The sequence below is a fragment of the Pan troglodytes genome, chromosome 19, assembly GCF_028858775.2.
Source record: "Pan troglodytes isolate AG18354 chromosome 19, NHGRI_mPanTro3-v2.0_pri, whole genome shotgun sequence".
Classification (NCBI taxonomy): Eukaryota; Metazoa; Chordata; class Mammalia; order Primates; family Hominidae; genus Pan; species Pan troglodytes.
Window position 1 is genome coordinate 38,199,296 of NC_072417.2, and position 25,993 is coordinate 38,225,288.

Here is a 25,993-nt window from a genome sequence, read left to right on the forward strand (position 1 = left end):
CCGTCACAGCGTGGGCAACCAAAATAGCTCACCCCTTGGTGAAGCAACTGGGCCAGGGAAGGGTACATGACCCAGAGCCCAAGCTGGACCACTCAGAGATGTTCATTTGGATTTTATATACTGCTTTGTGAGAGTGAGAAGTTTTGCTTTGCCTTTGGGCTCATAAACTGGGATGATGTAAATCTAGACTTTCTATGGAGTTCCTCCCACACAGACCCCATCTCCCTCATCCAGCATCCCTCTGTTGCATAAAATAAACTACCAAGATGCAAGCTTTCCTCCATATGATCTATGTGAAGCCTGCTTAAATTGCTTATAGAAGCATGTCTATGGTTCATAAGCTCCAAGTTCTGATCTCATCCTCACAAAGTCTCAAATGCCTTCAAATTCTACATTTACAACATTCTAACATTTCTGTGTTGAGTAAATTTATGAAGAGGAGAAATAAAAGGCAAGTTTCATGATAACCATTTACATGGTGCCATATGATAACTGGGCCAGACCTCTGTCCCTTCTTCGGGGGTTTCTGGGCAGTGAGTAGGAGAGAGCAGGTTATGTAGGAGAGGTTGTTTAAAACCTGAATTTTGAGACACTCACTGTCTCTAGTGGGTATAATACAACGTATCAGTAAAGGAAGCATTTGATTTTTTTTTTTTTTTTTTTTTTTTGATACAGAGTCTCATTCTATTGCCCAAGCTGGAGTGCAGTGGCACAATCTCGGCTCACCACAACCTTTGCCTCCCGGGTTCAAACAATTCTCGTGCCTCAGCCTCCTGAGTAGCTGGGATTACAGGCATGCACCACCATGCTGGGCTAATTTTTGTATTTTTAGTAGAGAAGGGGTTTCGCCATGTTGGCCAGGCTGGTCTCGAACTCCTGGCCTCTAGTGATCTGCCCACCTTGGCTTCCCAAACTGTTAGGATTACAGGCATGAGCCACTGCACCTGGCCAAAGGAAGCATTTGATTAAAACAGATATTAGAAATTTTCCTGATTCATTTCCTGTGTGTAGACAGTATCCATGACAGCATTCAGTGTTGAGGTGTATTAAAACTAGGTGGCAGCAGTGGGAAGCACCCAAGTCCCCAGTTCACCAGCTGTATCCCCTGCCCCAGTATGGACACTCAACTTTATAACAAAACCCAATCTATAAAGAAAAATACCCAGGGATTGGGAGCTGGGTGTGGTGTGTGGAGAGACAGAAAAAAGGGAGACAGAGTCAAACACTTAACAAAACTTTTTAAGCTCCTGTGGCACTGATTTTTCAGTTACAGGGCCTAATATATTTCTTTTTTCCCACCCTTAAGCTGATTTGGGCCGGGCACAGTGGCTCACGCCTGTAATCCCAGCACTTTGGGATGCCGAGGCGGGCGGATCACGAGGTCAAGAGATCGAGATCAGCCTGGCCAACATAGTGAAACCCCGTCTCTACTAAAAATACAAAAATTAGCCAGGCATGGTGGCGCACACCTGTAGTCCCAACTACTTGGGAGGCTGAGGCAGGAGAATTGCTTGAACCCAAGAGGCGGAGGTTGCAGTGAGCCAAGATCACGCCACTGCACTCCAGCCTGGCGACAGAGTAAGACTCCGTCTCAAAAAAAAAAAAAAACAAACTGATTTGAATTGTCACCTTCAACCACAAGACTTCTTTTTTTGTTTGTTTTTTTTTAAGACAGAGTCTTGCCCTGTCACTCAGGCTGAAGTACAGTGGTGATCATAGCTCACTGCAGCCTCGAACTCCTGAGCTCAAGGGATCCTCCACCTTCAGCCTCCCAAGTAGCTGGGACTTACAAGCACACACAACCATGCCCAGATAATTTTTTATTTTATTTTTTGTAGAGACAGGGTCTAGCCATGTTGCCCAGGCTGGTCTCGAATTCTAGCCTCAAGTGATCCTCCTGCCTTGGCTTACCAAAGTCATGGGATTACATGCATGAATCAGTGCACCTGGCCCCAAAAGACTTCCTACTAGTATATTACTCCTATTTAGTAAAGAGAAGTCCAAAGAGGAAGCCTAAAGAAAATCCCAAGCCAATAAAATATTAACTTATTTTATGTGTTGATTGCCAGCTGTTTGTGTTTCATATGATGTGTGGCAGAAATCTGGTAGGAATTCATGTAGATTTTTTTAAATCCTGGCAGATGTCAGCCATAGCAAAGGGCATAATAAAATCACCAACTGGTCCTGAAGATACATTCCAAAAACCTCTCAGTCCACAAACATGCTGCCCAACCCTTCCTATAGCCACAGATGTCCCAGACAATCAACCATGATGCACTGATCATGGGATGCCTGCCAGAGGGTAGTGTCAGAGAAGTGGGATGAATATTTACCTCCTTGCACATACACAGTAATACCTAACACTTTAAAACATTTTCCATGGACTAGGCATGGTGCTAAGCACCTTACATGTTACTTAATCTTACTTACTTAATCTTCACATGACCCTCTGAAGAAGGTAATATTAACTCCATTTTACAGATAAAGAAAAGAATCCTCAGCTTGGTTATGAGAATGACACAAAGTAAGGGCAGCTACCGACATTAGTAAGTGATGGAAGTGGAACTCCAAAGTCAATGTCTTTTTTTTTTTTTTTTTTTTTTTTGAGACGGAGTCTCGCTCTGTCGCCCAGGCTGGAGTGCAGTGGCGCGATCTAGGCTCACTGCAACTTCTGCCTCCTGGGTTCAAGCAATTCTCGTACCTCAGCCTTCTGAGTAGCTGGAATTACAGGAGTGAGCCGCTATGCCCAACCCAAAGTCAATTTGTTTTTGTTTTTGTGACTGAGTCTCACTCATCTCTAGGCTGGAGTGCGGTGGCGCTATCTCGGCTCACTGCAAGCTCCGCCTCCCGGGTTCACGCCATTCTCCTGCCTCAGCCTCCCGAGTAGCTGGGACTACAGGCGCCTGCCACCACACTCGGCTAATTTTTTTTTTTTTTTTTTTTTTTTGTATTTTTAGTAGAGACGGGGTTTTACCGTGTTAGCCAGGATGGTCTCGATCTCCTGACCTCGTGATCCGCCCACCTCGGCCTCCCAAAGTGCTGGGATTACAGGCTTGAGCCACCGCGCCCGGCCTAGGTCAGGACTTTCTTATATCGAGTTGTATTCTACCAACTGTTACGTACCTTGGCCCAGTATTTATCTATTCTTGTAGGTTAAAATAGAAGAATATGCTGCCTCCATGTGCAGGGCATTTTAAAAGGATTGGCATTTTTAAAAGATTTTCACAAAATGGATCACATTATATGAGAATATAGAGCTCAAGAAGCAACTCCGTATATGATCAGCTTTATTTTCCAGCCTGTAAAACCACACTTCTATCAGGCATCCTTCTGTAGACATGTTTGAGTGAGATGGGCAACAGAGCAAGACTCTGTCTCAAAAAAAAAAAAAAAAGGCTGAGCTTGGTGGCTTACGCCTGTAATCCCAGCAGTTTGGGAGGCCGAGGCAAGCGGATTGCCTGAGCTCAGGAGTTTGAGACCAGGCTGGGCAACACAGTGAAAACACGTCTCTACTAAAATACAAAAAAATTAGCTGGGCGTGGCGATGTGCGACTAGTCCCAGCTACTCAGGAGGCTGAGGCAGGAGAATTGCTTGAACACGGGAGGCAGAGGTTGCAGTGAGCTGAGATCGTGCCACTGCACTCCAGCCTGGGTGACCGTGCGAGACTCTGTTTCCAAAAATAAAAAATAAAAATAGAGACAGGGTCTTGCTTTATTGGCCAGGTTTGTCTCAAACTCTTGGCCTCAAGCAGGCCTCACACGTCCGCCTCCCAAAGTGCTAGGATTATAAGTGTGAGCCCCTGCACCAAACCTGCTTTTTGTTTGTTTGTTTTAAAAGCTCACAGCCAGCCACAGTGGCTCATAGCACTCCAACCTGGGTGTCAGAGCGAGACTCTGTCTTGAAAATAAAAAAATAAAAATTAACTCTAAGGATCAGAAAAGGAAGCTATCTGCTTCAATGCGATGTGTATATGATTTGTTCTCAATACTACCTCTTGTAGTAAGGGTCCTTGCTCTTTGAGTTGGTCATTCCTCTCTTCACCTATGTTGTCAACCACTCTCAAATGGCAACTCCCCCTCAGCATTAAAAACATGCCCTAGTTTCTTCTTCTTTGGGGAGAAAAGAAAGATTACTTTCATCTCTCCTGTCTATAGCCAAGCTTCTTGGAATTTCAAATTATCTATCTTCCCACCCCCCTCTACTAATATTGATCTTGCCAAGGTCAAGACTGACTTCCTGGTTGCAATGTCTAGTGAAGTCATTTAATAGTTTTATTCCTGTCATCTGCAATATTTGACGTCATTGACACTGCTTCCATCTTGAAACTGTGTTCCTCCTTGGCTTTTTCAACACCACTCAAAACCAGATTTCCTTCCACCTTCCTGTCCTGGCAGGGTCCTCTTCCTTCACCTACCCCTTAAAAGATGTCCCTCCAATCCTGATCTCTTTTCCTGAAATTGTTATAGCAAGAATGTTCTCTTCTAGTTATTTCATATATTTGGGAGTGGAAAGAGATTCAGGCTTTCCCTAGTATTTTTTAAATTTTTTATGGAAAATTTCAAACATTCAAAAGGAGTGCAATAAATAATAAACTTCCAGGTGTTCATCACCTAGCTTCAACTAGTATAAACACTTTATCATTATCTTTTACCTCTTCTCCCATAAACCTTTATTCTCCCTGCTGGAGTTTGTTTATTTTTTTAATTTATTTTAGAGACAGGGTCTCGCTCTATCATCGAGGCTGGAGTGCAGTGGCACAGTCATAGCTCACTGCAGCCTCAAATTCCTGCGCTCAGACAATCCTCCCCATCAGCCCCCCAAGTAGCTAAGACTACAGGTGTGTGCCACCATGCTCAGCTAATTTTAAAAATTTTTTTGTAGAGATAGGGGTCTCACTATGTGTCCCTGGCTGCTCTTGAACTCCTGAACTCAAGCAGTCTTCCTGTCTTGTCCTCCCAAAGTGCTGGCATTACAGACATGAGCCATCACACCCACTCAACACCCCCTGGAGTATTTTTATTTATTTATTTTTTTGAGACAGAGTCTCACTTTGTCACCCAGGCTGGAGTGCGGTGGCACAATCTTGGCTCATTGCAACCTCTGCCTCCCAGGTTCAAGCGATTTTCCTGCTTCAGCCTCCTGAGTAGCTGGGATTATAGGCATGTGCCACCACGCCAGCTAATTTTTTTGTGTTTTTAGTAGAGCATGCTCAGCTAATTTTTTTGTATTTTTTGTAGAGACAGGGTTTCACCATCTTGGCCAGGCTGGTCTCGAACTCCTGACCTCGTGATCCACCCGCCTCGGCCTCCCAAATGCTGGGATTACAGGTATGAGCCACCTCACCCAGGCCCCTGGAGTATTTTTAAATAAACCTCTTATAAATCATCATAACATTTCACCTGTATATACTTCAGTATGTATCTGTAACAAAGACCTTTATTGTAGCATAACCACAATATCATTATCACACCTTTACAAAATTAAAAAAATTGTTTTCTTTGTTTTTTTGTTTTTTTTTGGGATGGGGTTTCATTCTTGTCACCTAGGCTGGAGTGCAATGGCGCGATCTTGGCTCACTGCAACCTCCGCCTCCCAGTTTCAAGCTATTCTCTTGCCTCAGCCTCCCGAGTAGCTGGGATTACAGGTGGGCGCCATTGTGCCTGGCTAATTTTTGTATTTTTTTAGTAGAGACAGGGTTTCGCCATGTTGGCCAGGTTGGTCTTGAACTCCTGACCTCAGGTGATCTGCCCACCTCGGCCTCCCAAAATGCTAGGCATGAGCCACTGTGGCCGGCCCCCGTCTCTTTTTTTTTTTTTTTTTTTTTTTTGAGACAGTCTTGCTCTGTTGCCAGGCTGAAGTGCAGTGGCATGATCTCAGCTCACTGCAACCTCTGCCACCCGCGTTCAAGTGATTCCCCTGCCTCAGCCTCCTGAGTAGCTGGGACTACAGGTGCGTGCCACCACGCCTGGCTAATTTTTTGTATTTTAGTAGAGATGGGGTTTCACCCTGTTGGCCAGGATTAGTCTCGCTCTCCTGACCTCGTGATCCGTCTATTTTTAAAAAGAAAGAAAAAGCAACTGTACTAATTTTTACTATTATTTCCTCTCCTTTTGAAAGGCTATGTTAAATTCCCATACTGCCGTGCCACTTCTGGCTTTGATGACTTTCACTCCATTATTACACCATAGGGGCAACCCTCATTGCTCAGGACACACATGAACACAGAGATTTTCCCCATCACTGCTAAGAGACCCAACAGTCTGCTTTGGAATTAGATAATGCATTGAGAAAGCTAGCATTTCTCTCAGATCAGACTCTTTGAATGATAGGAGGAACACAGGATTGAGAAACTTTTGTTCCCTGGAAGGGAACACGCCAGTTGTGAAAAGCCCAAAGTTGTAAATTGTCAGATGGTGACTGCCTGGGAAACCTATCAAGATTCCTAACAGCTCAGCTGAGAACCTAATTACCAGTTACAAAGAGAGACAGGAAAAACGTGTTGTCAGAGTGCGCCTGGTCAGAGAGAATGAAGTATGATGTCCCAGCCTCATCACCAGCCTCCTTCTTGTTTCGACTAGAACAAAACACATTAGTATAATTGACATTACACATGTTTATTATCCGGAACAAAGGAACCATGTCAAACCATAACTCTGTGTCAGCTGAGTCTTTGGTAATCACATAAACTGAACAATGGCATTTGACCTGATTGTGCAAAAACACTTCCAGGATTCTCAGTGCCAAGGATAATACCATCCTGTACTTAACTTTTCACCTGGAGTTTACACAAACTTCAACGAATCCTCCTAATTTCCTGGAGTGAAGAGGAGCAGTAATCTTTTGTTCTAGTGAAGCCCAGAGAGGGATAAGAACTTACCTAAAGCCACACAATCAGCAAACCAGCATCGTATTTTCTTTTCTTTTTTTTTTTTGAGATGGAGTCTCTCACTCTGTCACCCAGGCTGGAGTGCAATGGCACGATCTCAGCTCACCGCAACCTCTGCCTCCCAGGTTCAAGCAATTCTCCTGTCTCAGCCTCATAAGTAGCTGGGATTACAGGTGCCTGCCACCACACCTGGCTAATTTTTCTTTCTTTTCTTTCTTTTTTTTTTGTATTTTTGTAGAGACAGGGTTTCACTGTGTTGCCCAGGCTGGTCCAGAATTCCTGAGCTCAGGCAATCCATCTGCCTCGGCCTTCCAAAGTGCTAGGATTACAGGTGTGAGCCACCGTGCCCGGCCTCAGCATCTTATTTTCTAAGGAAAATAAATTAGTATCAACCATGCTGCAGCACCAACATGAGGAAACCAGCACTCTTCACCAAGAATCCCTATATTGGGGAAAACCAACATTAGTGTATTCACATGCTAGTTTTTACAAAGACTTCTAGTCTTGCAAAACTCACCCACACTTCCCACTCTCTTACCTCAACTGTATCAGCAGCAATTGAGCGTGAATGCTAACTTTCTCAGTGGGATATTTTTTTTTTCAGTTGTTGAAAACAGGGACCTGGCACTTACAGCAACAGGGGGATAGAGAGAGAATTAATATTTATTGGGGACCTATTATATTCCAGATAGTATGTTTTACCTCTATCTAATCTGTAAGCCAGCTGGCAAAGTAGATGCTACTATAGATATCATCAGATGCCATACCTGGAGTTCATAGAGTTTAAGTAAATTGCCCAAGCTCACATCTTTAGTAAATGGCAGAGCAGAATTTTTAGCTTTTTATTTATTTGTTTATGTACTTTTTTTTTTTTTTTTTTTTTTTTTTTTTTTTTTGAGACGGAGTCTCACTCTGACGCCCAGGCTGGAGTGCAGTGGCGCAATCTCGGCTCACTGCAACCTCCGCCTCCCGGGTTCACGCCATTCTCCTGCCTCAGCCTCCCGGGTAGCTGGGACTACAGGCGCCCGACACCACGCCCGGCTAATTTTGTTTTTGTATTTTTAGTAGAGACGGGGTTTCACCGTGTTATCCAGGATGGTCTCCATCTCCTGACCTCGTGATCTGCCCGCCTCAGCCTCCCAAAGTGCTGGGATTGCAGTCGTGAGCCACTGCGCCCGGCCTGTTTATGTATCTTTTAGAACAGGGTTCGGAGTCTCACTCTGTCACCCAGGCTAGAGTGTGATGGCACTATTTTGGCTCACTGCAACCTCCGCCTCGTGGGCTCAAGCGATTCTCGAGCCTCATTCTCCTGAGTAGCTGGGGTTACAGGCGTGTACCACCACGCCCAGTTAATTTTTTGTATTTTTAGTAAAGATGGGGTTTCGCTGTGTTGGCCAGGCTGGTCTCAAACTCCTGTCCTCAAGTGATCCACCCACCTCGGCCTTCAAAGTGCTGGGATTACAGGTGTGAGCCACCGTCCTGACCTAAAGTCTGTGTTCTTTATAATGCACAGTGCTACCTCAGTAGAAGAGAAGGAACTATGGGGACCTCCCAAGAGATAAGGTTGATGAAATGAGCGACTCTGAACTCCCAGTACTTTTGTTTTTATTTATTTATTTATTTTTTGAGACGGAGTCTCGCTCTGTCGCCCAGGCTGGAGTGCGGTGGCGCTATCTCGGCTCACTGCAAGCTCCGCCTCCCGGGTTCACGCCATTCTCCTGCCTCAGGCCCCCAAGTAGCTGGGACTACGGGCGCCCACCACCACGCCCGGCTAATTTTTTGTATTTTTAGTAGAGATGGGGTTTCACTGTGTTAGCCAGCATGGTCTCGATCTTCTGACCTCGTGATCCGCCCACCTCGGCCTCCCAAAGTGCTGGGATTACAGGCGTGAGCCACCGCGCCCAGCCAAGAACTCCTAGTATTTTTGATTGTCCTATACACATAAGGATTAGAATTGCCTGGCACAAATAGAAGGCATTTGGGCAAAATACTCCATCAGATTAAAAGATACTACAGAGAAAAGGAAACTGGGTTGCAGAATGGGAGATTGGAAGGGAAATGAAGTGGATGAAGAGAAAGAAGGATCAGGAAGGGAATATGCCTAGGAAATTTAGTGAGTAGCTTGGGGTTGTTACCAGAGACCTTCCACTAGGACCCACAGAACAGTGCAGAAGCCGATACTCTTTTTTTTTTTTCCTCTCTCTCTACTCACCATTTATTTTGTCTTCTGTAAAAGGATTAGCAGGATGGGCTCAGTGGGAAAGGAGGCCCCTGTGGGATCCTGTTACCAGCCATCTGTGTTCTGTTCTTTACTTTTGAACAAGACGGCTCCAAAACTCTGAACTGGAGAGGGAGTTGGAGCTGCATACAGATCAGCAGAGCTGTTGCTAACAGCTCTGACGCCTGCAGAATGACTCAACCCTCTGTGCCTGGCAGAGTCAGCTGTGGTCCCCTGGAGCCTCCTACTCTAGGGAGAAAATCAGAGATGTGGGGAAGTGGCTTGGGGAAAGGGAAGGAGGACCCTTGATCTTGGGCAGGAATTCAGGCTGGAAGGATAGATTGGGACACTTGAGTCTTCATTTAAGAGTTCCAGCTAATGATGGGGGAGGGATTAAAGATGACAGTGAGGAAAGCACAATCTTCTGTATACTTTAGCTTCTCCCCAAAAAGAGTATACTGTCTGGAGGATGGCAGTCAGTAAAAGCCATATGGCTGTGTCACCAGGAATTCATCCCAAACAGAAATCTCACTCACCTCCCTGGTGAATTTTATTCAGGTACAGGCAGCTCCTGCTGTTCCCTCACTTTCTGAGGAGCCCAAAGACTCTTTTTGTCCCTACAGGGCACCATTAATACTTAACATTTTCAGTGCTGAACAGTTGCTAGCTTCAGACCTCTCCTCTGGTCACTTACTGAGATCTCTCTTAGACATAGGCAATTAGGAAGAAGAAACCATGCTGGAAAGCTCCTAGGTAGCCTTCCTGTTTGTTCCGGTCTTTGTTGCTTGTGTATGGGTCATGCCAAGAGTTGTCTGGATTAACCCTATATCAATACTTAAAACACCCAGCTCCACCCCGCTCCCCAAACAACCCCAGCCTTCCCTCAAAGAACTTTCCTTTTTATTTGGCTCCTAATCATTCACTAATAGACAGCCCCCCAACTTTGTCTTTTGGGTGCCATGGCAACTCAAAAGAAACGGTTGACACTGCCAATAAAGGCATCTGCAAGAGCTCCCTAAAGCCAGACTCCTTTAAAAACAATAATACACTAGGGAATCACCACTATATCCACCCTTCCTACCACCCCACATACACACCCTCAATTGTTGGCTTTAGGGAGAGACTCACAGTTCTTGGAATAGCTGAGAAAGTAGCTGCTTTGCCCCATATGAAAGGTTTTCATACTCTAATACAATTCTTCCCTTAGACATTAGCCTATAAATCAAACCTACCTACCAGGTGTCCATGGAATTTTTTACAAAATAAGTCTGCATGTACCCTTTACTGATTTTCATTTTTCTGTGCCTATAGGAAGAATCTGAGTATTTGGTATTTCAGGGATAAACTTCTGGCTAGTTTCCCACAATGAGGAGACTCTTGATGGCCTCATATAATATGTGTGAAAGTGCTTTTAGATAAGTGCTCAAATATTCATATTAACTAGTATTCCCTGTCCTCATTCCCCTTTAGTTCAGGCTATATAGTATAGTAGTTAAGCTCTGGGACTCTGGAGCCAAATTTCCTGGATTGAATCTTCTACTTTGCAACTTTTCGTAAGCCTTTCTCTGTGCCTCACCTTTCCCCATCTGTAAAATGAGGAAAATACGAGTATCTACTTCAGAGGATTTTGGGGAAGATTAAATAAATTCAAATCTATAAAGTGCTTAGAACAGTAGCTGGTTTTATATGCTGAGCATCTTTTTTATATCAAGTTTACTACTAGACACAGTATGCTGCTGGGAAACACAGACAATGTAACCTGTCCTCAAAGAGTTAACAGCCTGATATTCTCTGGGTAAAGAGAGACAAGCCAATATGTAGGTAATGTGACAAGTGCTTCTCTAAACAAAGAGAGAAAACAGAGGAGAGAGCCAGAAATTTACCCTTAGAGGATGGCTGGGTTTTCCCAAAACAGAGAAATGGTATATCATTTAGGAACTCTGGGTTGCAAATAATAACTTGCTTCATTTAGTTCAACAATTTTATTTTAAAGATCTATGTCACAGAAACTCAGGAAAACTAAGAGCCCAGAAGAGCAAGAGATGGCATTTTTATTGTTTTCACTCTGATGTTCACTCATTAGCATGACTTAGCTATTTTCCTCCTGGCAGGGCCTCTTCCACCAGTACTGATTGATTCTTTATTCTTCCTTTCAGATGAATGTTCTCTACCTCATAGTTTCTACTTCCTTGTAGGTTTCCTTGATTCCTCATGGCTCTGAATTTATCTTAATATTAATAGCTTTTCTTTAGGTATCATTTCAGCTTGTGTTCTTATCATTCGAAGCTGCATCCTCGGGCTGGGTTCGGTGGCTCATGCCTGTAATCCCAGCACTTTGGGAGGCCGAGGTGGGTGAATCACTTAAGGTCAGGAGTTCATAGACCAGCCTGGCAAACATGGTGAAACCCCATTTCTACTAAAAATACAAAAATTAGCTGGGCGTGGTAGCAGGTGCCTGTAATCCCAGCTACATGGGAGGCTGAGGCAGGAGAATTGCTTGAACCTGGGAGGCAGAAGAGGTTGTAGTGAGCCAAGATTGTGCCACTGCACTCCAGCTTGAGTGATGGAGTGAGACACTGTCTCAAAAAAAAAAAGAAAGAAAGAAAAAGAAAAAAAAGGCTGCATTCTCTCCTTTTGCTAACTCAAAATTTAAACATTAAGAGAGGCTGGGTGCAGTGGCTCATGCCTGTAATCCCAGCACTTTGGGAGGCCAAAGCAGGGGGATTGCCTGAGCTCAGGGCTTTGAGATCAGCCTAGCCAACATGGTGAAACCCCATCTCTACTAAAAATGCAAAAATTAGCTGGGTGTGGTGGCAGGTGCCTGTAATCCCATCTACTTGGGAGGCTGAGGCAGGAGAATTGCTTGAACCCAGGAGGCAAAGGTTGCAGTGAGCCGAGATCGTGCCATTGCACTCCAGCCTGGGTGACAAGAGTGAAACGCTGTCTCAAAATAAATAAATAAATAAATAAATAAATAAATAGGCCAGACGCGGTGGCTCACACCTGTAATCCTAGCACTTTGGGAGGCTGAGGGGGGTGGATCACGAGGTCAGTAGTTCGAGATCAGCCTGACCACCATAGTGAAACCCTGTCTCTACTAAAACTACAAAAATTAGCCAGGCATGGTGGCACGCACCTGTAATCCCAGCTATTCAGGAGGCTGAGGCAGGAGACTCGCTTGAACTTGGGAGGCAGAGGTTGCAGTGAGCCGAGATTGCATCACTGCACTCCAGCCTGGGTGTCAGAGCAAGACTCCGTCTCAAAATAAAATAAAATAAAATAAAAATAAAATAAATAAATAAAGAGAATCTGGGCCAGGCGCAGTGGCTCACATCTGTAATCCCAGCACTTTGGGAGGCCAAGGTGGGGAGGATCCCTTGAGCCCAGGGGTTCGAGACCAAGCTGGGCAAAACCGTGAGACCCCATTTCACATATTTTTAAAAAATAATAAGTTTTTAAAAAGAGAGACAGTGTCTGATCAACCTACTCCTTTTTAATTGCCAGATATGTTGGAAATTGCTAGCCAGGTCCTGGATTATCCACCATTGTGTCAGATGCCAATTCTGGTCCAGTCAGCTAAGGCAAAAGGGACATAACTATGGCTACCTAGAGGCTGTCTCTTCAACAGAGGCTGTGGGTGGGAAAGTTTCCCTTGGGAAGGAAATGTGGATGTAGCAGTCATGATGTTCTGTCTAGAAAAGAAATAAGAAACAACATGTACAAAGAGCATGGGAAAGAGAAATGCAGTGTCTGGAGTTGATTCAACAGATATTTACTGAAGGATTGCTAAATGTCAGTCACTATGTAAGGAATAGATAACAAATGCTTTGAGGAGTGTTAGGATGCCATGGGAGCCCATTGCAGGGCCATCCGAACAAGACATGGGATGTCAAGAAAGGCTTCTTAGAGGAAGGAAACTCCACATGGGACCAGATAGAGAAGTAGGAATAAAAAGGAGCATGGCAGGCCGGGTGGTGGCTCACGCCTATAATCCCAGCACTTTGGGAGGCCAAGGTGGGCGGATCACCTGAGGTCAGGAGTTTGAGACCAGCCTGGCCAACATAGTGAAACCCCTTCTCTACTAAAAATACAAAAAGTTAGCTGGGGGCGCGGTGGCTCACACCTGTAATCCCAGCACTTTAGGAGGCCGAGGCAGGTGGATCACGAGGGGAGGAGTTCGAGACCAGCCTAACCAACATGTTGAAACCCCGTTTCTACTAAAAATACAAAAATTAGCTGGGCGTGGTGGCACGTGCTGAGTAGCTGAGTAATCCCAGCTACTCAGGAGGCTGAGGCAGGAGAATCGCTTGAACCTGGGAGGCAGAGGTGGCAGTGAGCCGAGATCACACCACTGCACTTTAGCCTGGGTGACAGAGGGAGACTCCGTCTCAAAAAACAAAACAAAACAAAACAAAAAATTAGGTGGGCTTGCTGGCACATGCTTGTAATCACAGCTACTCAGGAGGCTGAGGCAGGAGAATTGCTTGAACCCAGGAGGCAGAAGTTGCAGTAAGCTGAGATCGCGCCATTGCACCCCAGCCTGGGCAACAAGAGTGAAACTCCATCTCAAAAAAAAAAAAAAAAAATTAGCTGGGCGTGGTAGCGGGCTACTGTAATCCCAGCTACTTGGGAGGCTGAGACAGGAGAATCGCTTGAACCTGGGAGATGGAAGTTGCAGTAAGCCAAGATCGCGCCATTGCCATTGCACTCCAGCCTGGACCAAAAAAAAAAAAAAAAAAAAAAAAAAAGAAGAGCATGGGATTCCAGGATCTGAAAGAAACTTAATGAGACTGCCAGAAAATGAGGGGGAATAGCAAGAGATATACAGGGACTATGTCATTCAGGTGCTAAAAACTGTAGTTACCATTTACTGAACACAGAACGGAACACTGTGCTCATTATTTTGTATGTATTAGTTTATTTAATCCTCTCAACATGAGGTAGGAATAATTATTGTTCATATATATATATTTTGAGATGAAGTCTTGCTCTGTTGCCCAGGCTGAAGTGCAATGGCACAATCTCGGCTCACTGTAACCTCCACCTCCTGGGTTCAAGTGATTCTTCTGCTTCAGCCTCCCCAGTAGCTGGGAATACAGACATGTGCCACCATGCCCAGCCAATTTTTTTTTTCTTTTTTTGTATTTTTAGTACAGACAGGGTTTCACCCTGTTGCCCAGGCTGGTCTCAAATTCCTGAGCTCAGGTGATCCACCTGCCTCAGCCTCCCAAAGTGCTAGGATTACAGGCGCCAGCCGCCGTGCCGGGCCTCTTTTTTTTTTTTTTTTTTTTTTTTGAGATGTAGTCTCACTCTGTCACCCAGGCTGGAGTGCAGTGGCACAATCTCGGCTCACTGCAATCTCTATCTCCCAAGTTCAAGTGATTCTCCTGCCTCAGCCTCCCTAGTAGCTGGGATTACAGGCACCTGTCACCACGCCCAGCTAATTTTCTGTATTTTTACTGAAGATGGGGTTTCACCATGTTGGCCAGGCTGGTCTCGAACTCCTGACCTCAAATGATCTGCCTGCCTCGGCCTCCCAAAGTGGGATTACAGGTGTGAGCCACTGTGCCCGGCCTATTGTTTACATTTTTAAGATGAGGAAACCAAAACTCAGTGAGATTTACTAATTTACTAATAATCACATAACTAGCAAGTGGCCAAACTGCTAATAAATGAAATTATATTTACTTTGTGGGTCATATTCAGAATATAATGGTATTTATTTTAAGAGCAATGGGAAGCCATTGAAGGGTTTTAAAGCAAAATTGCATTTGGGAAAGATCATTCTTGCTGCAGAGTATAAAATGGATTGTAATGAGCAAAAGGAGACGTAGGGAGACCACTTGGGACCCCACTGCAGACCAGGTGAGAGATGGTATTAACTTGGACTAGGAGGACAACAGTGCTATGGATGTAATCATTCATTTATTATTTTGATCAATAAATATTGAATGAGCTCCCATGAAGAGTGCTAGGCAGTAAAGATACAAATTTGAGGCTGGGCACGGTGGCTCACACCTGTAATCCCAGCACTTTGGGAGGCCAAGGTGCATGGATCACGAGGTCAGGAGATCGAGACTATCGTGGCTAACATGGTGAAACCTCATCTCTACTAAAAATAAAAAAAATTAGCCGGGCGAGGTGACAGGCGCCTGTAGTCCCAGCTACTCGGAAGGCTGAGGCAGGAGAATGGCGTGAACCCGGGAGGCGGAGGTTACAGTGAGCCGAGATTGCACCACTGCACATTGCAGGCTGGGTGACAGAGCGAGACTCTGTCTCAAAAAAAAAAAAAAAAGATACAAATTTGAGCAAAGTAGACATGGTCCCTGCCCTCAAAGAGTTTCTCTAAGAGATAGAATAGACAGGAATTAGTGGTGAGTTGCATGTGGTACTGATGTAAAATAAGTGGTCTGGGATGATTAACTGACTTCCAGTTGTCTCCGACACCTATGTTCCTTCTACCACACTACTTCCCCGAGGATTTGTATTGTAGATGAAGAGCAGGGGACTGAAGGGCAGAGTTATGAAGGAAGACCAAGGCGAATTTGGGAAGAGCTTGTATGCCATTCTCATCAACTCAGACTTTATTCTGGAAACTTTAGGGAGCCATTGAACATGTGTAAGCCAGGAAATAGCTTGGACAGATATATGTGTTAGCAAGATCAAGATTTCTTATCCTTTAACACTTAGAATTCCTACAGGGCTAACTAGGCAAGGATGAAAACATGCTAATCTTCTTTTCATATTCTACCCTCTAGTGGCAAGAGGAAAAACAGCAAGTCCAACTCCACAGGTTTGTAAGGAGCAGCCAGCTTTGATTTGCCCTGCACGTCATAGCTCAGAAAGTTTTGCTGCTCATACAATCCTCAGCAAAGACCATCCATTCATTCCGGGATTCCCCCAGCTCATGGACACAGGTCGGTCTCTAACTACAGACAGCCTTCTTCTGGGAACTCTCACCAGCCTGATTTCCAAACTCCCAGTCCACCTTCACATTGTTTGCCTGTTTTCAGTGCCTTTCCTCTGCAGATCTCTCAGTAGGCAGCCGTAAGGAGTCAGCAAAGGCTAACACGGCTGCCCTCAGCTGGAAACCTAGTGTAGTGCCTATTACATTTCTCCTGGAACCATTCCTTGTGAGAAAGGCAATTCAAACTCTATCTTAAGTGAGCATCTACTTCCTTTTCATCTGAGTTATAAAAGAATAGTGCCCCCTTTGGCTCAAATCTATGCAATGTGGAGGAAGAAAAGGCAAGAGCTAATCCTTGCCATGAATTCATCATTGTCATCGTCACCATTTCACCATTATCAGCAACAGACTCTAGAAACAACTTGGTGAAGGCTTGAAAATAGAGGGTAGGGCAGATATAGGGCAGCCTTCTCAAGGATATCTCCTCCTTTTTTTGAAAAGAGATGTTCTCTTTTTCTTGCATCTTTATTCTCAGTCCATTTGCCCTACAGCCTCTGTGCTTCCAAGATGAAGTTCTGATAAGTGTCTGCTGTGATAAGATAATAAGAGAGTCTATCTATGTAGCTTGGAAATAAACACTGGAATTGCTTCTCAAAAATCCAGATTGATTTAAACACCCTCTGGCAATGTTCTTTTGGCATCCTCCCCAATTTTAAATAACTTGGGTCACAGTTTCCTCCACTCATTGACTCAGCACTTCAGTGGCAAAGTGACCCTCTAAATTTCACCTCAGCTAAGATAGCTCCTCCACCTCCTAGAAGGATAATATTGTGAATTAAATGCTGATGCTGTTTCTGATTTAGCACATATGCACCACCCACAGACAATTTATTCTAGACTTTCTTTTAATGCCAGGGGCTTTAAGATTACTGATGAACAGATCCCTCCCCCATCCAAGCCCTCTATTCACCCAGGAATTTGCGATGGAAATAGTACTGTTGGCTGGAGTAGAGCGGCATACCAGTGCTTCTGAGAGCTGAGTGGCCGTTGCCATGGGGGCGAGTGTGTTTGTATAGAACTGCCTATACAAGGTGGCAGGATTGAGGGCTGCTTTTGATTCAGAGCTGATTAGAGTAGACCTGAGCCAGCCCCCTTATTTTACAGATGAGGAAACTGAGGCCCAAAGATTTAGTTAAATGACTTATTCAAGGTCTGAGGGCAAGGTAGAGACAGAGTTGGGCCTTTTGCAATGCATCACTCTTTCCAATAAAACACCCATTCTGGTTGAGTGGGTGCTCTTCCAGCCAGTTCCACTAATGCCACTATGTTATTACAGCACCATCAATCCAGGTGGAAGTGCCAGGAAACATGGTACAGGCAATAATGACTATGTAAATATTCTTGCATTTGTATGCATGCATATGTTTGCATCAAATTACACGTGCACACCTGAGGGTGATTGTGCTAACTGGATGTTTTTATAGTTCTCTGATTACTGAAATTCCTTAAACCACCCTTTCCTCAAGTGAAATGCGAATAAGAAATAATGCCTATCTCAAAGGATTAAATGAAATAATGAATTTAAAGTACTTAGCACAGTAGCTGGCATAATAAGTGTTTGATATTATATTGTTTCTATTATGTCTTTCTGCAATGGAATGTGTCAGTGACTGCCTTCCAGGCACTGGGCTAAATGCTTTAATTTTTCGTTTAATATTTACAACACAATCCTTTGAAATAGGTTCTTTTGTTATCTGCACAGCACTAATGAGAAAACTAGGCCTAGAGAGGTTGAATAACTTGCCTAAGGTCCCAGGGCTAGGAAGTGGCTGAGCAAGAATCAAAACCAGGTCTGTCTAATGTTAATGCCCTCAATTTAACAATTAGGTTGTACTGCCTCTCCTATAGAAAAGAGGAGACACAATGAATCTATTCTAGTGTTTTTGAATTTGTTTGCAAGAACTCTAAATCCAAATACATTAAATACAAATTGCATGTGGGGTGGACTGGCTCATCCATATAAATAAATTTTCATTAAACCCACTGAAACTGTAAGCAAAGGGTTTGTTTTCACTCCCCTTTAGTTACAGTTTTTTATAGAGACCCTACTTAGGCATTTTGTATAAGAGACAAATGCCCAGTGAATGCCATTTTATTCAATATCTTATTATTTCAAAACTCCATAGGTCTCCTCTTTTTTTTCTTGCTTTGTCTCCCAGGCTGGATGCAGTGACGTGATCTCAGCTCACTGCAACCTCCACCTCCCGGGTTCAAGCAATTCTCCCTGCCTCAGCCTCCTGAGTATCTGGGATTACAGGCACCCACCACTACGCCGGGCTAATTTTTGTATTTTTAGTAGAGATGGAGTTTCTCCATGTTGGCCAGGCTGGTCTTGAACTCCTGACTTCAGGTGATCTGCCCGCCTCGGCCTCCCAAAGCACTGGGATTACAGGTGTGAGTTGCCGCGGCTGGCCCATAGTCTCCAGACCTATGTAAAAAAATACTAATCTAGGCCGGGCAAGGTGGCTCACACCTGTAATCCTAGCACTTTGGGAGGACAAGGTGGGAGAATCACTCAAGTTGAGGAGTTGGAAACCAGCCTGGGCAACATAGTGAGACTTTGTCTCTACAAAAAATAAACAAAATTAGCTGGATGTGGTGGTGCATGTCTGTAGTTCTAGCTACTTGGGAGGCTGAGGTGGGAGGATTGCTTGAGCCCAAGAGGTTGAGGTTGCAGTGAGCCAGATCACGCCACTGCACTCCAGCCCGGGTGACGCAGTGAGACCCTGTCTGAAAAAACAAGAGGAGTTTAAAACCAGCCTGGGCAAAATAGGGAGACTCGTCTCTCTACAAAATATAAAAATAAATTAGCAGGCCAGGAGCAGTGGCTCACGCCTATAAGCCCAGCACTTTGGGAGGCCAAGGCAGGCTAATCACCTGAGGTGGGGTTTGCAACCAGCCTGAACAACATGGGGAAACCCTGTCTCTACTAAAAATACAAAATTAGCTGGGTGTGGTGGCACATGCCTGTGATCCCAGCTACTAGGGAGGCTGAGGCAGGAGAATCGCTTGAACCTGGGAGGCAGAGGTTGCTGTGAGCCGAGATCGCGCCATTGCACTCCAGCCTGGGCAACAAGAGCGAAACTCCGTCTCAAAAAAATAAATAAGTAAATAAATAATTAGCAAGGCATGGGGGCTTCCATCTGTGGTCCCAGCTACTTGGGAGGCTGAGGCAGGAGGATCACTTGAGCCCTGGAGGTCAAGGCTGCCATAAGCAGTGATCATACCACTGTACTCTATCTGGGTGACAGAATGAGACCCTGTCCCCCTACACCCCCCAAAAAGAATATACCTATTTGTTTTCTATCTCCCCTACTAGATTGTAGGCTCCATATGAGAACAAGGACCATGGCTGCTTAGTTCATCAAGATATATGGTGAACCTAGCAGAATGCCTAGCACATAGTAAGCACTCATAAATAGTAGCTGATGTCATTATTCCTAGTGAACTCCCTTTTTCATTCTGCAAAATGGCTGTTTCAAAGCTATACCACTCTCTTCAAACTTCCTCCTCTAATCTTTACCTCCTTAAAATAGGGTAGAAATTACTATCTTATTCTCTTTTTTTTTTTTTTTTCTGAGACAGAGTTTCGCTTTTGTTGCCCAGGCTGGAGTGCAGTGGTGCGATCTTGGCTTACTGCAACCTTCGCCTCCCAGGTTCAAGTGATTCTCCTTCCTCAGCCTCCAGAGTAGCTGAGATTACAGTTGCCCGCCACCACACCCAGCTAATTTTTTGTATTTTTAGTAGAGATAGGTTTTCACCATGTTGGTCTCGAACTCCTGGCCTCAGGTGATCTGGCCGCCTTGACCTCCCAAAGTGCTGGGATTACAGGAGTGAGCCACCACATCGGGCCACTATTCTCATTTTCTATAATCTCCTTAAATGCCCTGAATTTGAGTTAAACTGGACCACTTAACATTCCATCGCACCTCCAACCCACTGTTCGCACTATTCCTCTCCCAGAAATGCCCCCCTGTACTCCCTCTACTTCCCATCCCATATTGTCATGTTGTCCTTAAAGCTCAACTCAAAGGGCAAGCGCATTCCCTTTTTAGTTTTCCCTGATAGTCCACAATTAACTGTTTCCTTCCCAGAGCCTTTCACAATACTTTTACATTAACTTTTCACATTTTTTATGTGTTATTTGTGTGAGTCTCTTACCCCAAGGAGTGAATTCTTTAGGGATAAGAGATTTGTTATCTTCTTTAAATCCCCACCACTCAGTACAGCTCTTGATGCATGGAATGCAGTCAATATATAGTAAGCAAATTAGTAAATCCAGGGCAGAGTATCTTTAAAAGAAAAACACAAGTTATCCCAGAAACCAACAATAAGAGACCTGATAGGACTCTGAGAAAAGGCAAATACTGAAAAGGCCGGGCGTGGTGGTTCACACCTGTAATCCCAGCACTTTGGGAGGCTGAGGCGGGCGGATCACAAGGTCAGGAGATCGAGATCATCCTGGATAACACGGTGAAACCCCGTCTCTACTAAAAATACAAAAAAATAGCCGGCCTGGTGGCAGGCGCATGTAAGTCCCAGCTATTCGGGAGGGAGGCTGAGGCAGGAGAATGGTGTGAACCCGGGAGGCAGAGTTTGCAGTGAGCCGAGATCGCGCCACTGCACTCCAGCTTGGGCGACAGAGCGAGACTCCATCTCAAAAAAAAAAATAAATAAATAAAATAAAAAGAGAAAAGGCAAATACTGTGTTAATCATGCCTCAGAAACATCTTTTCTTTAAAAACCATAGAAATCGGCCAGGTGTCCGGGTGCGGTGGCTCATGCCCATAATCCCAGCACTTTGGGAGGCCAAGGCGGGCGGATCACAAGGTCAGGAGTTCAAGACCAGCCTGGCCAATATGGTGAAACCCCGTCTCTACTAAAAAATACAAAAATCAGCCAGTCGTGGTGGCACACGCCTGTATTCCCAGCTACTCAGGAGGCTAAGGCCGGAGAATCACTTGAACCCGGGAGGCAGAGGTTGCAGTGAACTGAGATCGCACCACTGCACTCTAGGCTGGGCAACAGAGTGAGACTCTGTCTCAAAAAAAAAAAAAAAAAAAAAAAAAAAGCAATGGGCCAGGCACGGTGGCTCATGCCTGTAATCCCAGTACTTTGGGAGGCCAAGGCGGGGCAGCTCACTTGAGCCCAGGAGTTCAAGACCAACCTGAACTCATGACGAAACCCCATCTAAAAAAAAATTACAAAAATTAGCCAGCGTGGTGTTGCAGGCCTGTAGTCCCAACTACTTGGGAGGCTGAGGTAGGGGGATCACCTGAGCCCTGGAGGCTGAGGCTACAATGAGCCCTGATCATGCCACTGCACTCCAGCCTGGGTGACAAAACAAAACCTGGTCTTAAAACAAAACATAGAAATCCTCAAAGAAGCTTCTCTTCCCACATGGAAAAACAGAAACCCAGAAATTGAGTGAAAATTGAGTGAAATCAGGACTCCTTGGGCTGACCACTAAGGCTTTAAGAAAAAAAGTCGGATGCTCCTTACTTAGGGAAAATGTGAATGTGAGCTACCCTGTTCTTTCTTTCTTTCTTTTTTTTTTTTTTCTGAGACAAAGTCTCATTCTGTCGCCCAGGGTGGAGTGCAGTGGTGCGATCTCGGCTCACTGCAACCTCCACCTCCCGGGTTCAAGCGATTGTCCTGTCTCAGCCTCCCGAGTACCTGGAATTATAGGCATGCGCCACCATGCCCGGCTAATTTTGTATTTTTAGTAGAGACTGTTTCACCATGCTGGCCAGGCTGGTCTAGAACTCCGGACCTCAGGTGATCCGCCCGCCTCAGCCTCCTAAAGTGCTGGGATTATGGGTGTCAGCCACCGCACTTGGCCTTAGTTACCCTTTTCTAACTCTCGTTCAATCTACAAAGAGGAGCTAGGCTCTACTTCCAGATATTCTGAGTTAATTGGTTTAGCATATAGGCATTGGTATTTTTTAGAAGCCTCCCTGAATGATAAAATATGCAGCCAGGTTGGAGAAGCAGTTCTTAGAATGATGTTATGGACAGAATATGCCGCTCTTAAACTCATATGTTGAAGCCCTAACCCCTAATGTGGTGGGTTTTGGGGGTGAGACCTTGGGAGGTAATTAGATTTAGATGAGGTCTTGAGAGTAAAGCCTCATATTGAGATTAGTGTCCTGATAGGGAGGAAGAGACCAGACCTCTGTGTGTGTGTGTGTCTCTCTCTCCCACAATGTGAGGACACAGCTGGAAGTTGGCCATCTGCAAGCCAGGGCAAAGGCCCTTACCAAGAACCTGATCATGCTGACCCTGTGATCTGGGACTTCCCAGCCTCCAGAACTTTGAGAAATAAATCTGTTTTGTTTTTGTTTTTGTTTTTTGAGACAGAGTCTTGCTCTCTCACCCAGGCTGGAGTGCAATGGTGTGATCTCGTCTCACTGCAACCCCTGCCTCCCGGATTCAAGCAATTCTCCTGTCTCAGCCTCCTGAGTAGCTGGGACTACAGGTGCCTGCCACCAAGCCTGGCTAATTTTTGTATTTTTAGTGGAGATGGGGTTTCACCATATTGGTCAGGCTGCTCTTGAACTCCTGACCTCAGGTGATTCACCCGCCTTGGCCTCCCAAAGTGCTGGGATTACAGGCATGAGTCACTGCGCCCGGCCAAAATCTGTTGTCTAAGCCACTTAGTCTATGGTATTTTGTTACAGCACCTCAAGCTGCCTAAGACAAACAGCAACACACTGGTCTTTCTTTTTTGCTTTGCTTTGCTTTTTTTTTGAGACGGAGTCTCGCTCTTTTCTCCCAGGCTGGAGCTCAGTGGCGCGATCTTGGCTCACTGCAAACCTCCACCTCCTGGGTTCAAGCGATTCTCCTGCCTCAGCCTCCTGAGTAGCTGGGATTACAGGTGCCCACCACCATGGCCCGGCTAATTTTTGTACTTTTAGTAGAGATGGAGTTTTGCCATGTTGGCCAGGCTGGTCTGGAGCTCCCAATCTCAGGTGATCCGTCCACCGCGACCTCCCAAAGTGCTGGGATTACAGGCGTGAGCCACTGCGCCTGGCCCTTTTTTCTTTTTTTGAGATGGAGTCTCGCTCTGTTGCCCAGGCTGGAGTGCAATGGCGCGATCTCGGCTCGCTGCAACCTCTGCCTCCCAGGTTCAAGCAATTTCCAGCTAATTTTTTTGAATTTTTAGTAGAGACGGGGTTTCACCATGTTGGCCAGGCTGATCTGGAACTCCTGTCCACAAGTGATCCGCAATATACTCGTCTTTCATACAGGCATAGTGGAGAGCCGATATAAATATCAGAAACTGAGACTTAGAAATTCAACAAATCATCATTATCATACAAAGCACTCTGAAACACTGCCTGGTGCATAGACAACGCTCTATAAGTGTAAGTGATTAGTAGAAGTATTAGTATTATCATCACCATTGTCAAACTGATAACGAGGGGTCGCTACATACTTTCTTTTAATTTTCACCAAAGAATTAAAGGTAGATTATTTTTCTGTTAAAGAGCTTCTGATTTAATAGTGTTGAATAGTTTGAACAAGGTTTCAGCGTCAGTATTCAAATTATGACTGAAATTTGAATGTCTTTCATTACAACAGGTTGATGGCCACAGAAATAACTTCCTGTTATTCAGAATCGTGATGCCCAGGACAAATATTACTATTCCATATTTTCCCTGTTTCCTTGGCCATCATCCATTTTTGCTTTCCAGATTAAGCCCTCCAAGGGAGGTTTAAATAAAAGGCCGTATGGGCTAAAACCAAACAACAACTGAGCAATACCAATGGGCAGAATTTGGGGATCTAAAAACCTAATGGTTTACCTGGAAACAACTAACCCTATTTACAATAAAGAGCCTCCAGCTCTTTGGCTCACCTCCATCTCTTGGGCTCTCCTCCAGGCTTGGAGAGATCAGACTGCTAAAGACAGTCTTTTTCAAGAGGTTCATTTTTTATCTAGTCCTCAAGTCCTCCTACCCTTATTGATTTCTTTTTTCTTTCCTTTTTTTTTTTTTTTTGGTTGTTGTTGTGTGTTGTGCTTTTTTGTTTTGTTTTGTATTGAAACAGGTTCTTTAGAGTGCAGTGGCATGATCATAGCTCATGTAGCCTCCATCACCTGGGCCCAAGTGATCCTCCCACCTCAGCCTCCTGAAGAGCTGGGACTACAGGCATGTGCCACTATGCCAAGTTAGTTCTTTTGGTTTTTAGTAGAAATGAGGTCTTGCTATGTTGCCCAGGCTGGTCTTGAATTCCTGAGTTCAAGCTATCCTCTGGTCTCAGCCCCCCAAATTGCTAGGGTTACAGGATGAGCCACTGCACCCAGACTACCCTTGTTGATTTCTAAAACTATTTAAGTGTCTTAAAAACTCAGGATGATACCTAGAAATGAGTCCAGAAAAGGGGAAATGTGGGGGGAAGTGCTGTTGTTGACATTATCCCAATAACCCCAGGAACCCAGATCAGTCCAGCACTTTTTCAAATGTCTTGATTATTTTACTGATACAAAATTGGATCAGGCTTTTTGACAGTTTGTGGTGAGGGAAAAACCCAGAGCTGGGCCAGGATGACACCAGGAAGCCCTATGTTTCATTTGGCTAATATTCTTTCTTAAAGAACCAAATCAAAGTCATTTCTTTTGTGACACTGTGATAACATGTGCAGTCCTACAGGTGGAGCTACCTTTATTTATTTATTTATTTATTTGAGATGAAGTCTTGCTCTGTCACCAGGCTGGAGTGCAGTGGCGCGATCTCAGATCACTGCAACCTCTGCCTCCTGGGTTCAAGTGATTCTCCTGCCTCAGCCTCCTGAGTAGCTGGGACTACAGGCGCGGGCCACCACGCCTGGCTAATTTTTTTGTTTTTTTAGTACAGATGGGGTTTCACCATGTTGGCCAGGATAGTCTTGATCTCTTGACCTCATGATCCGCCCGCCTAGGCCTCCCAAAGTCCTGGAACTACAGGTGTGAGCCACCGCGCCTGGCTGGAGCTATCTTTATTATTGCACTTATCATTGTATTAAAATTATTTGATTACCTGTCACTTCTCTTCATCTTTCTATGAACAAATAGAAAGATCATATCTATTACTTCTATTCTCCCTCTAACAATAGCAATTACACAGTGGCAAATACATTAAAGATGCTTAATAAATCATTGTTAAACAAATTAATAGATATATGGATACTAGGCCTTTGGGTCTTATTTAGGCCTGAAGTGGTAGTACAATTGCAGAGGACATACTTTTGCATCATTTGGGCCTGTCTTAGTCTGTTTTGTATTGTTATAACAGAATACCACAGAGTGGGTAATTTACAAAGAAAAGAAATTTATTTCTGGAGGCTGGGAAGGTTAAGTTCTAGGGACCCACATCTGATGAGGGCCTTCTTTCTGTGTCATCCCTTGGCAGGTGAAAGGCAAAGGGTGAGTGCAGGCCATAGAACTCACAGCCTTAAGCCCTTTTTAATTGGATATTATATTAACACATTCATGAGGGCTCCATCCTCATGACCTAAACACCTCCCATTAGGCCCTACCTCCCAACACTGTTGGCATTGGGGATTGTTTCCAACATGTATTCCTTGGGGAACACATTCAAACCACAGCAGGACCCATATCTGCGCATCGTATTAGATGATAAAACTTTTTTTTTTTTGAGACGGAGTCTCGCTCTGTCACCCAGGCTGGAGTGCAGTGGCGCGATCTTGGCTCACTGCAACCTCTGCCGCCCAGGTTCAAACGATTCTCCTGCCTCAGCCTCCCAAGTAGCTAGGTTACAGGCGCCTGCCACCATGCCTGGCTAATTTTTGTAGTTTTAGCAGAGACAGGGTTTCACCATCTTGGCCAGGCTGGTTTTGAACTCCTGACCTTGTGATCCACCCACCTCAGCCTCCTGAAGTGCTGGGATTACAGGCATAAGCCACCGCACCCGGCCAATA

At 44.9% G+C, this 25,993-nt stretch overlaps 1 protein-coding gene across 1 annotated transcript in view; it reads left to right on the top strand.

Moving 5' to 3' along the window:
• NUFIP2 (nuclear FMR1 interacting protein 2) overlaps positions 1-25,993 on the top strand; it is a 133,800-nt gene that overhangs the window by 4,164 nt on the left and 103,643 nt on the right. Inside the window, exon 2 of the mRNA XM_511374.9 lies at positions 15,864-16,022. The gene's annotated coding sequence lies outside the window, so the exon portion shown is untranslated. The remainder of the gene's footprint in view (positions 1-15,863; positions 16,023-25,993) is intronic.